Here is an 8,664-nt window from a genome sequence, read left to right as displayed (position 1 = left end):
CTCACTAACTGGTTAGACTGACTAGCTGACAAGATTCATGAATCCTCCTGTCTCCACCTCCCCAGCACTGGGATGACAGGGGTGCACCAAAGCACCCAGCTTTTTAGTGGGTGCTGGAGATTCTATCTCAGGTCCTCACAATTGTACCACAAGCATTTTACCCACTATGCCATCTCCCTAGCCCACATATATCTATAAATATATATATTACATATATATACTAATGTAGATTCTGCATATGAAAAAAAACATACAAAATTGTCTTTTGGCATCTGGCTTATTTTGCTTATCATGATTTCCAGTTCTATTCATTTTTTTCTTACAAATGACACTACTTAATTCTTTTTAGGGGTAAATAAAACTGCATTGTTTATATATACACATTTTCTTGATTCATCTGTTAATGGGCACCCGCACTGCTTCCATATCTTGGCTTTTGTGAATAAGAGTGCAGATCTTACAGTCTCTCATCTAGACTGTTATATGACTTCTTCACTAGATGTTTTCAAGTCTATCTTATGGCCTGCACTTCTAGGGAGATTGCTCCAAAATGTGACTCTCAATACTCTGTGCAATGGACACCTCTCTCCCTAGCTCAAAACCCTAAAGTTCTTATGTCCTCATGATTTAGGATGACCAATACTCCAGGAACTCCTCCTCTCTGATAAACCTCCCTGTCTCCCAGGTGCTGCTCTAGTTTGGTTTGACTGACAAAAGTCGTCCTTCTCTTTGCACGTATTTCATTGGATGGATATACTTAGGCCGTTCCCCCTTCCTTAACCTCCCATTTGCCCCCAATTCCCAGCAACCTGCATGTAGTCCTCTTTCACCTAGTTAACTTCAACTTGTTCTCTGAGCCTCCATTCAGAGACCACCTCCTCTAGGAAGTCTTCCCTGATGGGCCTGGGAAGATACGAATCCTTAGGGTACTTCCTGTCTGTCCCTCTGGCAATATCACATTGAATATCACTTTGGATTTATCTGTTTCCACAACTGCTTCCTTCACCCTGAACCCAGAACTGTGCAATGCAAATACACCAAAGTCCACCTGTTAAGGGCACAAGGTGTGGCATGCACCAGACACACAAATACTCATTGCATTAACCTCTCTCGTAGAATTGTGGGGAGCTTACATGGCCTCTTACTCTTTCCCCTCATGTAGCACAGAGTTTTACAAAGCTTTCATTAGTAATAATGTTTATCAATGAACAAATACATACTGTGTGCTGTGATTGGCTACGTCATATTCAATTTTCACAAGCACAGTTGAATTGGGTTACTCAAGAAGTGGCAGATGTGCAGTTGTGTGAGGTGCCAGTAAGGTACATCACATCATACATAACAACAACATTTTTTCCCCAATACTGGGAATAAACTGAGCTCTACCCTGAAGAGAAAATAACTAAATTTATTTACAATTCTTCCTCATGGCCAATGTTTACTATTCTTCATGGGATACAACAGAAAATGAACCCAGGACCTCACACATAGTAAGCAAAGACTACACCATAATCTCTAATGACATGTTTATACAGAAGAAAACATTGGCTTGGGTGGAGGTTTAAAAGAAAATGGCCCCCATAGACCCATAGTGAGTGCTATCAAGAGGAGCAGCCTTGTTGGAGTACTTGGCTTTGTTGAAGAAGATGTCTCACTAGGGGACAGGCTTTGAGGTCTCAGAAACTCAGGCCAGTTCTCTTTCTGCTGCCTTCAGATCAACATGTAGAACTACTGGCTCCTCCAACACCAAGTCTGCTTGCATGATGCCATGTTTCCTGCCATGACAATGATGGACTAACCTTCTAAAACTGTAAATCCCAATTAAATGCTTTCCTTTATAAGAGTTGCTGTGCTCATGGGGTCTCTTCACAGCAATAGAGACCCTAAGACAATTTGATTCAGGTGAGTGTAATACACTGTAACCTGGGATCCATTAGGGAATCCTAAGACCTGGGTATACAGTCATCCTAACCTTTTAAGAAAGCACAAGAATCATACAACTGCACTCTTATTTTCATGTGCCAACTAAAAATAAATGAAACTTACAGTCTAAAAAAAAAAACCACATAATGCCATATAAATGCATCTTCTATGAGTGAAGGGTACCTCTCGGGTGATGGTGGTGACTCATTTACATCTAAAGCATGAGAGGAACAATTCCAATCAGTCATATAACTGGCTAGCCATCTTTGTTTTGGCTAATAGGACTGTTTTCATGTTGTTTGTCGCACTTCGCCTCTAGGGGGCAGGGAAGTATCATCTATTCTTGTCTAGCCTTAGCTGTTTTCCATTCTAGTCAGAATCTTGATGAGCATGAGGAGCAGGCAGGAAACTTTCTGATACACGGGGCAGGGGGACGGTGGGGGCAGGTTTTAGCATGAATCCTACGTATTAGAAAATGCAATTTTATTCCCATGTCCTGCTAGGGGAAAAAACAGTTCCTGCAAGTAAAATGATGCTTAGAGTCTCACACAAAGTCTACATCCCAGGACATCGTACTTCCTTCAGATTCTCCCAGGTAGTACTCAGAGCTCCTAGGTCCCAAGGAGCTTAAGCTACTAAGTATCTGAGATGGGCTTCCTGTGTATGTGCTTTCAAGAGTCAGAAAAACTGGACACTTGATGAGAGAGTAGAGACCAGGAGGAAACAGATCCCCACCAAGGAGGAAATAAGTCATCTAATTCACCATTCTTCCCTGTGACACTGGTTCCTGCCAGGGAAGGAACCAGAAAGACCAAGTCTATTCCCATCCCAAGATGCTGTGCCTGGCCTTGGGTATATTCTCAAATAAGACTGGATGGATACATAAAGGGAAAAGAAATGGAAAACTGTATAAATCAACAACCTGTAACTGGACTTGGGTGAACTGCATACAGGTCCTGTACAGGACTGCCTGGTTCACTCAGGAGAGAGGATTTTGTTCCAAGGATCAAGAATGTGGCATGACACAGACATGGCATGCTAGGAAGATATAATGATGAGCAGATTGGCCTGTACATTTCTAAAAGTCTTATCCAATTCTGCTTCTCTGTCACTATATGAATTGGAAGGCCACTGGGCATAAAAGGCAGAAAAGTCATAAGCCAAATGCCCCCAGGGAGCAAGTGGAAAAAAAAAAAAGAGAATTTTGAAGTTGACATTTCTCCCAAAAGGAGTCCAGAATAAAGAAAAACTGAGGTACTGGGCCATTAGCTCACCAGGACTTAGACATTCATGTGTCTACTCAGAATGAGCAGCTATGTGTTATGCAAAGTACTTCCAACTTCTTCGCCCCTTTGTTATGCCCCCTGCACCAAGCACAGAATCCGATATATAACTTGTACTCAATACATGTCAGTTAAGTTTGACTCCTTTTAGAGCAATGGTTCTCAACCTTCCTAATGCTGTGACCCTTTAATACAATTCCCCATGTTGCAGTGACCCCCCAACTAAAAAAATATTTTGTTGTTACTTCATAACTGTAATTTTGCTACTGTTATGAATTGTAATGTGAATATCTGGTATGCAGGATAGCTGATATTTGACCCTCAAAGGAGTTGCAACCCACAGATTGAGAACCACTGTTTTAGAGGCTAGTAGGAGGCACAAGATGTGAACAACTACAAAGATATTGTAAAAAGCTAGACCTAGGGCTAGAGAGATGGTTCAGTGTGATTAATAGGATTGGTTGCTCTTACAGAAGACCCAGATTTAATTCCTAGCACCCACAATCTGTAACTGCAGCCCCAGGGGATCTGATGCCCTCTTCTGGTCTCTACAAGCAGAGCATGCACACTGTGCACAGACACGTGGGCAAAACTTCCCTACACATAAAATAATAATAATAAAAGGTTAAAAATGAAAATAAAAAGGATAACCTGCTCATTGCAAATGTCAAAGATAAACTGAGCACTAAGAAGGACCAACAAGGGCTGGAGAGATAGCTCAGTGGTTAAGAGCACTGACTGTTCTTCCAAAGGTCCTGAGTTCAAATCCCAGCAAACACATGGTAGCTCTCAACCATCTGAAATGAGACCTGACACCCTCTCCTGATGTGTCTGAAGACAGCTACAGTGTACTTACATATAATAATAACTTTTTTTAAAAAAATGAAGGACCAACAAGGGCTTCGGAGATGGCTCAGTAATTAAGAGTACTTTTTGCTCTTCTAGAAGACCCAGGTTTGATTCCCAGCAACTCATATGGCAGCTCACAGCTTCAGTTCAGGGAATCTAGTGCCCCCTTTTGGCCTCCATGGGCACACATGTGGTACACATACATATATGCAGGCAAAAAAGCCACACACATAAAATAGAATTTAAAAAAACTTAAGGACCAGCAAATAAACATAAGAGAGGTGTGGAGACTCGGTGTCAGCTAATGCAACCTTAAAAATTCAACCACAGAGGAGGGAAGAGCATTAGTCAACTCACAGAGGCCTGGGTGGGTTGATGATGGCAGCAGAAGGCTAACTCAAGCATAGTCTGAGAATAAGGGACTCATAAAAATGAAAGAAGGGGAATCTGTGGACAGAAACAAAAAGACAATGAAAACATAGGAGCCAGACTGCAGGCATGGCTTGGCTCCAGCTAATCAGAGAAAGACATGGTGGCAAAAATCAGGAGGTAATAATTGTAAGAGGGAATCTCTGTCAGAGGAAAGCCAGAGTCGTGTCTGCCATCCATGTCTCTAAACCCCACTTACAGCAGGGAACAGTGCATTGAAGGATTGAGAGCCATACAATTCTAGGACTCATCAGCAGGTTACTTTACTGCTCCTCTCTGACTCCCCATTTCCTCATCTGAGGATAACAGTAACACCCACCTGGCAAGGGGTCTGTGAAAATGAGATAAGAAATGGGGCTGCACAATGGGTAAGAATGTCAAGAATGCTACAGATTCTGGAGCCCAGCCTGGGTTCCTACTAGCTCTTTTGCAGTCCTGCCACTTTTCACTTAGGGACCTTGGCTGTGTTACCTGAAGTTTCTAGACCTCAGTTTCTTCATCCGTAAAATGGAGTTAATAACAATTTACATAAAGGGATGCATGTAAAGACAGAATGAATGATTACATGGGAAGCACTTAGAACAAAGTGTCCAGCACCCAGTAAATGCAGTAGAAAAATGTTAGCTATTATTACATAAAGGTGCATAGGATAGTGCCTACCACACAGAAAGCTGAGACGCTATATGAATAGGGCCTCTTCACCATGCTCCAGGCTTTTACTCTACCCCCAGCAAATTCAGAGGCCATAGTAGGTAGGGGGTGGACAGAAAGAACAGGCAGTGAATATCAATCGGACACCAAGGGACTATGTACACTTCTTCAAAGCACCTTCCTCTACTGCCCAGGTCCTCAAACAGTGGCCTTGCTCACTTTGGTCTCTCTATCCTCTGAAGAACCCCACCCTTTCTGTTCACTTTGTCCTCTGTACTGTCTATGGCCTGACTAAGCCCGAAATCCTGTCTTCCTGGCTGGTGGGAAGAGGGCTCTGCAAGTGCCAAGAGCATGGTGTTTGCTCAGCCTGGTGGCCCCTCCTGCTCTGTGAACACAGCCAAAAAAATATTTGTGGATGACAACAACCCCATTCTTGCCCCAGATCTAGACAGAGAAAGCAAGACTCCCAATTCTCCTTCAACTTAACATTATCATTTTCTCCCATACCAGCCTAATGCTCACAACACAGCAGAGAGGACAATCGTTTCCCTCCTGAAAGGAAAGAGAGACACCCTAGAAAAAGAATCTAGCATGCCACGCCAAAGGAGCCAGACTTCCCCCAGAGCCTCTCCCTGGGATTGCTCTCACTTGTTCATTTTCTCAGTGGCCTGGGCCCCTATGGGGAGCACGCTGACACCCCACGACACGCAGATGATGATCGTTCAGCCGTGAAGTGGTAGACCATGCATCACCCTGGGTGTCAAGAACACCACGATGCCGTTCTCTAGGTTCAGTATCTAAATGTGAGCCAGCTTGCACGGGGAGAGGGAGGAGGGAGCAAAAGATAGACAGTTACCACCATACTGGCTTCTGCCCACCACTGCATACAGCAGAGACAGAGCTAGGCCTATGCAGAAAATGTAGGAACAGAGCTCTCTTCAGCACGGGGCACTCAGCAGTGGGTCTTAGCCTCTAGAAATCATTCTAGGTGCCAGAACTGTAGTGTGTGTGTGGGGGGGGGGGGAGACCAAGCTTAACAACCAAAAAAATATCTCTTTTTAAGTCATGGCAGGAGGTGATAGCTCCACATAAAAAGATCTGAGCATTAGTCAGGATCAACAACTAGTAAGCAAACAACTAAATCCTCATGTACCAGTGACCAGAAGGAGGTAGGGGACTCATCTTGCTTTCTGTCATACTAGGAAGACCACACCCAGAGCCTGGCAGCAGAGATTCTGGCATCCTGGAACCTGTCCAGAAGTGCAGTAGGAAAGGATGTGGGAGTCCTGGGTAAATGATCTAGACATGGATGGGTGATGCCCAAAGCAAAGAAGGCCGAGTTCACAGGAACGGGAGCATGTTGTGTTAATAGCATGACCTCTGATGGACATGACTTCTCAGAGCCCCTAGGTTTCTTATGCTGTGACATGATGGTAGTGACAGATGCACATAGGGTTGTTGGGAGAACTGAGTCCAAGGCAGAACAGGCTCCCAACAAGCTATATCTTGACCCAGGCCCTAGTCTCCCTTAGTCTGTCCACCAGAGGGAGCCTGGGGCCCAACAGAGCCCAGCCTGTACCAGCTCTGCCTGTCCTCCCCCAATGCTGCAGCCTCAGCTGCTGAACTCCCACCCTGCCTGCCCGCGCTTCCAACAGCAGCCTTCTCACCCACTCCTTACAAACCCAGAACAGGCCTAGCAGGGGAGTCGCTTGCAGCAGCACTGGTTACAGCAATGGCTACAGGTTCTCCTAACACCAGGCAAGGAGGAAGGTGGGAAAGAGGAAGACAGCTGTCTTTTCTCCTCCTCAACTCCTCCACTCATTCCAGACCCATCTCTTCTAGTTCAAAACCTGGAGATAACTAAGGCTCTTTTGGCTTTTCCCAGTTCAGTACCTCAGCAAGTCTTGATGCCAAGACTCCTAGGGGTAGTTAAGCTGTAGGGAACAAGTAACATGCCTTTAAGACAGGCAGACTTAGATTCTAGTCGCAGCTCCATTAGCAACTAGTAGCATAACCTTGAATAAGGCCCCTTCATCTTGAAGCCTCAGTTTCTCCCTCTCTAAAATGGAGTTGCTGATGCTCACTGAGTGGGCTTGGCTGTGAAGTCCAAAGGAAGCAATCATAGATAGGCAAGCAGCTAATATGTGGTTGAGAGAAATCCAAAGTGCTATTTAAACCTCTTTATTAGCCAGTAGGAAATGTGATGCAAGGGATTCCAACAAGCAACCTGGAAAGTGTACAGAAAGAAGGAAGGAGTCAGAAGCAGGCCCGCAAGGATGGCAGAAGGGCAAATGGGCTTCCAGCCAGCCAAGAAATTCAGACCTATGTCTGCAGGGTAGAGAATCTGAGAGCAATGGAATTCTGAAATTGAGAAAGATTCAGGTCTTTTCATTGGGCTTAATGCCCAAATCAGGAACTATATGCTTTCTCCAGCTCTCTCAGACCCCCTTTAGACTTCAACTGGACCAGTCGGGCCAGCCAACACCCCCATCCCTTGAGGCAATGTACTGCATCAAAACTGGCTAGGTTGAAAAGTTCTCTTGATTTTTATCTCAAATGTTCCCTCTATTCCTGGATTTGCTCCCTGGAGCCATATATATTGAGGTTGCTCCCTCCATCACAGGCCTGACCCCTCTAGAGAAGTCTGCAACCAGGCTCAAGGACCACAATGCCCCATCCAGTCTTTCTCTGTCCCCCATTCTGGGGCTGTCCCTCCACCTTAACACTCAGCTGAGGGTGCACTGCAGTGGAGCCCAGCCAAACCCTCAAGCTGCAGCTGCTGCTCCTGGGGCCCAGCCATCTCAACCCAGCACCCCAGCCTGCTGCCTCACCATGGGGGAGTTGCAGAGAGCTGTCTCCCGGCAGATTTCCTGAGGCAGAAGGCTTCCCCACCCCCAGCCCAGCCTCCAAGAGACACTCCACTAGTTGTGGCACATGGTAGGACCAGCTGAGCAGTGAGAGGAGGGGGAAGCCTGTCCATTTGTTAAAGGACTTTAGACTTGCTCTTTGGTGTGACTGGGTTAGTAACATACCCTTTGAATCTCAGTTGACAGTCCCTGCCTTTAAAAAAATATATAGGGGAAATGATGGACTGACAGAAGAAGGGACTCAGTCAAGGTCACAAAGCCAATCTGCAACAGAACTGGAAGGGGAATCCAGTTCTCCCATCTCTCAGTTCAGTGTTCTTTTCAGTATAGCAGCAAGGCAATAGGAGGGCCTTTAGGGCATCCCTGTGAGCCTTGGTGCCCTTGACTCACAGCTTAATACATTTATCTCAATCATCACACAATGGGATCTACATGGGAAAAGTAGAGCCTGTCCATGTCCCATCAACTCAGAAAATATTCCTAACCTGTCTCAGACACATGTACAGACCCCAGCACAGGAACTGAAGCTGATCCAACAGATGGGAGATCTATGGACTTCCCTTCCTGGTAGGGCTCTTTAAATGGGTGTTGTTTTTCTTGAAGGGTGGAGACCAGCTGGACTTTGAGAAACTAACCAAGGGCCTAGCCTCCATCTTTGCTTC

At 45.3% G+C, this 8,664-nt stretch overlaps 1 protein-coding gene across 1 annotated transcript in view; it reads right to left on the bottom strand.

The window, feature by feature from the left end:
- Nucleotides 1–8,664, bottom strand: part of LOC116098295 (IQ motif and SEC7 domain-containing protein 2) — a gene marked incomplete at its 3' end in the record, with an annotated part of 84,735 nt that overhangs the window by 69,421 nt on the left and 6,650 nt on the right. The gene's annotated exons all lie outside the window — the stretch shown is intronic.

The sequence above is a fragment of the Mastomys coucha genome, chromosome X (assembly GCF_008632895.1).
Source record: "Mastomys coucha isolate ucsf_1 chromosome X, UCSF_Mcou_1, whole genome shotgun sequence".
In the NCBI taxonomy this organism is placed as follows: Eukaryota; Metazoa; Chordata; class Mammalia; order Rodentia; family Muridae; genus Mastomys; species Mastomys coucha.
Note: the sequence above shows the minus strand (reverse complement) of the source record. Positions and strands in the feature narration are given on the sequence as shown.